The following is a 7918-nucleotide window of genomic DNA, read 5'->3' as shown; positions in this document are numbered from 1 at the left end:
TTCGGTGCGGAATTATAGCAGTAATAGAGTATGGGTATTATGAGTTATCGAGTGTTTCCTTCTATGGCTTTGAGCCAAGTGGGGGAGTCTTCTATCGACGATTTGGTCGCGTGTTTTGTATTGTACTAGTTTCGATTTGAGGCGAACTTGTGAATCGGATATGACTTGCAGAGATTAAGATCGAGGATAACTCGAGTAAAGGAACTTATGGATACGAGTTGTTTTACACTTTATGGGTATATGAGAATCATGAAATGATTGAGTTTATTGCGAAAGATGTGGTGCGCATGTTATATGAATTTGCTCGGTTGTGTTAAGGCAGGATTACTTATTTGGGGTGTTGTTGTGCTAATTTTGCACAGGTCATTTGGCCCGTTTGGGCGGTTCAATTGGGATTCGAGCAGAATGGATGACTCTAGAGAAGGTTCTAATAGTTTCAAGATTTATATGCAACAATTGAGAATATTTCGGACAGGTACATGGCTAGCATCTGAGATTTTTCATTGGATGGTGTCGAGACTCATGGTATTTTTATATCATTATGGATTATACATTTCAGTATCAGGAAGGTGCAGTTAACAACTTTTGGTTCGCAGAAGGTCTCTTCCGAGTGGGTGTCTCGGTTGTGGTTTCATGTTAGGGTCTCTTGTGGTGAGTTTTGGTAAGGATCGTGGTGTTCTGGTAAGGAGAAATATCAAGTGGAAGGCAATTCGGAGAAATAGGGCATCTTGGTAGTAGTTTGGATCAATATGGCAATGGTATGCTCGATTCTTTTGGTTCTTATGATGTGGTGAGTCTCTACATGTGTTTTATGGCAATGCTCTTAGGTGTTGGCGACTTGTGTGGCCTGGTTATTTTCAAATGGATTCCAAAGAGTTCTTAATGGTTTCTACCATGGTTCGAGGTGTATATTTACTATTGGCGTGAAAAACATGTTGCGTATTGTGATTTTCTCCTGGATGAGATCAAATGGAAGGTTTCTTACTGATCGGGCATATATTCTACTTGTGTCTTAGAGTTGATTATGAGATTCTCGTACTTTTCATATGATAACATGATAGATGCAGTGTGTTGTGTGGGATTAAGATTTTCATGTGCAAGGTCACGGTTCATATTTGGAGGGAAGGTCATGAATTTTTCACAGTGTGGGCAGTTTCAGATATTTAGATGAATGTTATAACTACTTGGTAATTCCTGAGAAGGGTGCGCATTTCAGAAGGCGCATTGTGTGTTGACTTACGGATGCTTCATTGGTATTGTGGTACTCGCCTAGTTGATCGACTGCTGATGTTCAAATTTTGCTATGTGGCAAGGAAGAATTATAGAAATATCTCTCGTGGGGATGATTGTGTATGAGAGACGTGTTAATCGTTTATGTGGTGGAGTTGGGATCGGCTATGGTGATTCATACATTCTATGGATTTGGAGACTAGTAGTTCTCAGAAACATATTGTTTCGAGGTTGCAGACTATGAAGATGTAGCCATAGTTAGCTATATGGTAGCACGTACTATGGTTAGTCATGATGGACATTTAGAAGGCAATTTATCCAATTGTGGACAACCGAAGTTGATTTGGGGGCTCATTGGTAGGCCTAAAGAGGATGTGTATTCTACACCGGGTCAGATTGGTTAACTCTGTACTGCTATAGTTAAGGGATGTGCCATTCGGTTAGAATTGATCTTATTTGTATATGATAGGTTCTATGAGTTACTTTTCTATGACACGAGGGGCATTGATTTGTTGGTTATACGCACATATGGTGCGGTTCTATTTGGGTCTTATAGCGGAATTCAAGCGAAATGGTTATTGGGATGTGGAATGGTTGATTGCGCCTTGGTTATGGCCTTTTCCGGTTGTGGTATATTGTATTATTTGCTTCTCCATGGTTACCGTCATGCACCTTGGGTACTTGATGTCAAATTGTGCGTGGTTGTTGATTTTGAGCATTATGGCTTGAGGTATTTCATGTGGACCAGTGTTAGGATGGGGTCATGCATTGCAGCGAAGTTATGTTGAGATATGATCCTTTGTGATTGATTCATGTGTCTTGGTTCTACTATGTATGATGGGCTCATAGCATTGTTGTTGTGGTGGTACTTCTTGAGTTTGCAGTTTTTGGGTGCATTGAGTTATTGCATATTGGTGCACGGATTGCACGTTTTGTAGCTCTAGGTTGTATTGGTGTTGCATGTCAATAAAATAGTTGTGTTTGACATGATGAGGTCATTGGACCTAGAATGGGTACTATCAGATTTGATTGCAGTATGTATGGAGGAATAATATCAGAGGTCAGGTTAGAATTTAAACTACGGTTCCTGTCGGACGAGAGAGGGCTCCATGACTTGTTGATTTGATGAGTGGTTATGAGTTTATGCGTGTTTCTTTCATCATCGGCAGTGTACTAAGGATTTGAAGGAGGTTTTATTTGATGTGCGGTTTATTACCGGTTTGTTTTGAGAAGTTATTATGGTAAGAAGTTATTGCTACAAGTACGCGAGTTATGTAGTATATCATGTGATTACATCTTGGATTATGGTTATGGCTTGATACATCTTGTTCAGACTTATATAGTTTGTAAATGCGAGATTCGGGTCCTATAGGAATTTTCGAATGTTGGAAATTGGATTCGGTGGTTTACGAGCTAAGGTTGAAGTAATGATCTTCAGTTATGTTATGTTGTCAAGCTTATATTGAATAGGGTGATGTGGGATCACCCCCGGGTATGTACATGGTAAGGTTACATGGCGACTTGATGAATTTGGAACGACTCTTGGCACATTCGAGGATGAAAGTATGTTTAAGTGGGGGATAATGTAATGACCCTACCGGTCGTTTTGAGAATTTGCATTCCGTTCAGCTATTTGAAGTCTTGAGTAGCTTCATATGATGTATTATGACGTATGTGAATCGTGGGCGTTTTCAGGTGTTTTCGGAATTAGTTTGGAAGAATGAATTTCATAGTTGAAGCTTTACATTGGAAGAGGTGACCAAGTTTGACTTTTTAGTATTCGACCTCGAATCGGAGTTTTGATGAGTCTGTTAGGTATGGATGGTGATTTTGGACACGGGTGTATGCCAGATTTGCATTTGGATAATTCTAGAAGGTTTCGGCACTAATTGGCAAAAGTTGGAAATTTGAAGATTTATAAATGTTCATAAGTTTGACCGAGGTTTGACTTTATTGATATTGGGGTCGGATTTCGATACTAGAAGATATAGTAGGTCTGTTATGTCATTTATGACTTGTGTGCCAAATTTGAGATCAATCTGAGGTGTTTAGGCTTGTTCGCTGTTAGTTTTGAATTTTTAAAGTTCATTAACTTTATTAAGTCGATTTGAGGTGCGACTTGTGATTTTGATGTTGTTAAGTGAGATTTGAAACATCGAGTAGGTCTGCGTTATGATTTGGAATTTGCATGCAAAATTCGGGGTCGTTCGGAGTTGGTTTGATAGCATTCGGATGCTTGGTTGTAATTCTAGAAGTCCTTGAGTTATCCCTTCAAATTTCATGTGTGTTAATGTCCGATTCATGATTTCAGGTGTTATTTTGGCGATTTGATCGCGCGAGCAAGATCGCACGATGTTTCTAGACTTGTGTGGATGTTTAGTGTGGAGCCCCAAGGGCTCGGGTGAGGTTCAGGGTGGTTTCGGATCATTTTTAGGTCATTTTAAAGTTTCTGGTTTTTGGATACAGGGGTATACATTGCGATCGCAAACATTTGGTCACGTTAGAGAATAACCAAATGCAGCTTGGGGCCTTGTGAATCGCGATCGCCAAAGACTTTTCACGATCGCATAGGAGAAATTTCTAATGCACATGGCTGACTTTGGAAGCTTATATCTTGCAATCTATAAGGAATTTGGAGATGATCAAAAACTGAAAGTTGTAGCCCTTGAGGTCTAGTTTTCATAAAGTTAAATCAATCATTATTTGGAATTTTTTATAAAACGTTATGACCATTACACTAAAGGCAGTCTGAGAAGAGCTTGAAAATTGTTGTTGAAGAATTTGTTCATTGCGATCACGAAGGGATGTCCGCGATCGCGAAGAAGGAAGCCTGGGCAATGGATTTAATGTCAAATTTCAGACCTTTGATCCATTTATCCATATTTTGAGTTGGGGACCTCGGGATTTAGCGATGTTTGAGGTGATTTGCATCACATGGATCGGGGTAAGTGTTCTCTACTCGTTTTCGATTTTATTTCAAGAATCTATCTTCGTTTTTGGCATTTAATTGAGGATTTCAAGAGAGAAATTGGGGAATTTTTTCTAAAGTTTCATAGAGTGAATTTTTGAATTTTAAACACAGCTGGATTTGAGTCAAACTAGTATGGTTGGACTCATAATCGAATGGGTTGTTGAATTTTATAGGTTTTGTCGGGTTCCGAAGTGCAGACCCAGATTTCACTTTTATGTTGACTTTGGGCATTTGATTAAAGTTTCAACCTTTATCATTTGGAATTATTTCTTTAGCTATTATTTGATGTATTTGAGTTGCTTTTGGCTAGTTTCGAGCCGTTAGGAAATCGGTACGTGCGAGATAGCATTTTTGGAGTATCGTTTGGCTTGCTCGGTATTGGATTTGGCTTGTTTGAGGTAAGTAACACTTCTAAACTTGGTACTAAGGGTATGAAATCCTAAATTACGTGTTATGTCATTGATGTCGAGGTGACGCGCATGCTAGGTGACGGGCGTGTGGGCGTGCACCGTGTGAATTATGATTTAGTCGATTCCATGGAAATGTGTAACTACTATCTTATCTGAACGTTTTTACTGAACTCTATGTGTTAGAGCACTCTAGCTGTAATTTATGCTACAAATCATGTCTAGACTATATGCTTATCCTGTTGGGGCCCACTGAGGTCATTTCTGTTGTTCAGTTATTTATTTACATTGCAATTACGTACTCAGTCATACGCATTCCTCTGCATATCATATATCAGCCTTTGTTACCATTTATTGATACATCACATCATCATTTTGGGTTGATATTTCATGACATTCTAAGATCGAGAGATTAGAGAGATTAATGACTAAGTGAGGCAGAGGGCCTGATTGTGAGGATATTGATACTATAACATGTGAGTTATCCGTGCGGATCCAGATATTGATACTATAGTACGTGAGTTGTCCGTGCAGTACGTGAGTTGTCCGTGCAACATGTGAGTTATCCGTGCGGATCCAGATATGGATACTGTAGCACGTGAGTTATCCGTGCGGATCTAGATATTGATACTATGGCACGTGAGTTGTCCGTGCGGATCAGACTTTAATGATTCATGCCAGGATTTGACTTATTATAGCGCTCGGGGTGGATCGGCCCCTCCGGAGTCTGCACATCCAGAGTGGGCGCAGTTGCTAGCAGTTATTATGTTTGGGCTAGATCTGCCTTATACAGTACTGAGTGACTGAGTGTGTCGAGTTATTGAGCGTGATGAGTGAAAAGTGTGAGATAGTCAGATTGAGTACTGTGAGAGTATGAATACATGAGTTCATCACTAAGATACATTGCATTGGACATGCGTACTTGAGATATATGCATAGAGATGGATTTTCTTCTGCTACCCGATTTTGGTGACATTCATGATTACACCCGTATATTGACATGTAGGCATAGAGATGTATTTTTCTCATGCTATCTGAAAATGAAACATCTTATTTATTGTTGAAAGATTTTGGAAAAAATCACAGTTTTCAAACTTACTCATATGTTTTTGGTGTTTCGGCGAAAGATTTGGGATTTACTGTTATACTTGAAACGCATACCTATTTTTTGTAACTGTGAACGAGTTGAGCATTTAATCTCCGAGTTATTTTTTTGTACCACTTTCATTATATTGTTATGAGTTGTGGATGGTTATTGGAGTTGGACCCTGACCCTTGTCCCAGCTCGTCACTACATTCAACCTGAGGTTAGGTTTGCTACTTATTTAGTACATGAGTGTCGGTTGTACTCATACTACACTTTTACACCTTGAGTGCAGATGTTGGATGTTGATGTTGATGTGTATGGCGGGAGCTGGATCGGAAGATGTACCTGCATTCTAGTTATGACTATCACTAGTCCTTGGTAGCATTAGATTCGAGTTCTGTTCATTTATATTTCAAACAGATGATGTACTTTATTTCATACCACCTTTGTAAATTCTAAATCTTAGACGCTCGTGATTTGTATTACCAGATATTGGGAAATTCTTTGTATAGTAGTTCAGTTGTATTATCATTTCTTCTTAATAAATATAATTTGAACTGGTTTATTGTTAATTGGCTTACCTAACGGATTGGGTTAGGCATCATCACGAGTAGATAGATTTTGGGTCGTGATATTATTATATTAGGAGTCGAAAAGAAAAAAAAGCGCAGGAATATAATTTTCACCCTATACAGTAATACTACATATTTCATATAAAACGTCAAGTTACAAACATTAAATAAGACCACAAAAGATAATATGGTCATTGCAGCAATAACCATACGTAATAGCAGCATTTATTTATCTATACCATATATTATAGAATACAAACTTCACGTGCCATAAGAAAAGGCCTATGGCTATATATTGTATTTCAGCATTTGTAATAGCAATAGCAATATTTGTTGTAGCAATTCCCATAAGCTGCATCTTCCTTCTTGCACCAATGATTACACTTATTGGGAAAGCACTTCCCATTCCAGCCTTTGCTAGGCTTCCCACAATACTTTGCCTCTGTTATCTTCATCTCTGCATTAAACCATAGGACAAAAGAACTCTTAAGGCAATTAATTAAAACGGATCTTTACACAAATAGCGGTAAAACACATCCGCAGATTAATTTTAATTTAAGTGATTGGGTGAGCGGCTATTTAGGTTAATTCTTCGTAAAAACAAAGAAAATGCTTTTTTTTTATTAAAAAAAGTACTCTTTATACAACGTGAAAAACAAATACTCATTTTGTTAAAACGAGTTCATGAGAAAAATATTTATTCCAACCAAATATGAAAAAATTGAAAAATATTTTCCTTTGCTACAAAATACACCCATAATGTTTATTCTATGGAACTGACCTTAGTAACCAGAAAATGGAAAAGTAAATAAGAAAGAGAGAAATGGTTAAGAATTGCTCACCAGAAGCAAACATGAGAAGAAAGCAAAAGAGTACAGCACACAAAGTTATTTTGCTAGCCATTTCTAATTAAGTTCCTTAATTTGAATTACTTTGTGAAATCGAGGCTATACCAAAGGGTGTATTTATAGTGATTCAAGAATAATTTTTTAAACAGAAAAAGTTCTCCTATTTACTTATGTATAAATTAACCTTGAACAGAAGAAAGGAAAATGTCAAACAAATCAACTAGTTAAATATCGCAGGAAAAAATAATGAGAGAAGTACTGAGTCTTGATAAACTTTTGAACTGATCAAAGTTTTTTCTTTCTTGCATCACCATGAAAGTAACAAGATTCCTACTACTGTAAATTAAAGAAAGTAAAAAATTTACTTCATACTAGGCCAAGTATACAATATAATTTATCTAGGTTTTCTAACTATACCTTAAAAACTAATTCAAGCTTAAGCTCAAGTTGAGGTGAGAAAAACTAGCAAGAATGAATTACTATGCTCAGAGGTGGAGTTAGGATTTCAAGCTTATGGATTCAGAATTCTAATCTGTTTAAGTTAATAAGTTCTAAATTAATAATTTATACATGTTAAATGAATTTTTTTAAGACAAATATAGAGTTCGAACCAAAATTACTAGATTCGACCGAACTCGCTCCCGACACTATAGCTTCGCCCCTAACTATGCTTCAATCCCTAACTCAAGTTGAGATTTGCTAACTACATGAATCTCATTGACCATATCATTTCTTTTAAGCTCATCTCAAATCAATATTATACAAAAATTAAAATAAAAATTAAAAACACTAGTAGTTCTCTA

At 37.3% G+C, this 7918-nt stretch overlaps 1 long non-coding RNA gene across 1 annotated transcript; it reads right to left on the bottom strand.

Annotated features, from left to right (window-relative positions):
- Positions 1-6385: 6385 nt before the first annotated feature.
- Positions 6386-7288, bottom strand: LOC104108266 (uncharacterized). Its single transcript, XR_688980.4, has 2 exons — positions 7110-7288; positions 6386-6724 (listed from the first exon to the last, which is right to left on the bottom strand). It is a non-coding gene; the product is annotated as an uncharacterized lncRNA (long non-coding RNA).
- Between the last annotated feature and the right edge of the window lie 630 nt (positions 7289-7918).

The sequence above is a fragment of the Nicotiana tomentosiformis genome, chromosome 11 (genome assembly GCF_000390325.3).
Source record: "Nicotiana tomentosiformis chromosome 11, ASM39032v3, whole genome shotgun sequence".
In the NCBI taxonomy this organism is placed as follows: Eukaryota; Viridiplantae; Streptophyta; class Magnoliopsida; order Solanales; family Solanaceae; genus Nicotiana; species Nicotiana tomentosiformis.
This window is presented reverse-complemented; position numbering and strand designations above follow the sequence as displayed.